We start from the raw sequence: 302 nt of genomic DNA, 5'->3' as shown, positions 1-302 counted from the left end.
CTATCAATGGATGAATGGATAAATATGGTATAGACATGCCCTGGGATATTATTTAGCCATAAAAAGGAGTAAAGTACTAACACACGCCACAACATGAACCTCAAAAATATACTATATGAAAGAAGCCAGACACAAAAGGTCACATATTACGTGATTCTGTATTATATGAAAAATCCAAAATAGGCAAATCCATAAAGAGATTGGTTGCCAGGGGCTGGGGAGTGATTAATGAGTAGAGTGTACTTTGGGGACCATAAAACGTTTGGAACTGGACAGAGGTGGTAGTTGCACAATATTGTGAA

This window comes from Hyaena hyaena, unplaced genomic scaffold, assembly GCF_003009895.1.
Source record: "Hyaena hyaena isolate Hyena2069 unplaced genomic scaffold, ASM300989v1 scaffold_2254, whole genome shotgun sequence".
NCBI classification, from domain to species: Eukaryota; Metazoa; Chordata; class Mammalia; order Carnivora; family Hyaenidae; genus Hyaena; species Hyaena hyaena.
The sequence above is the reverse complement of the archived record's forward strand: the minus strand, read 5'-3'. Positions refer to the sequence as shown.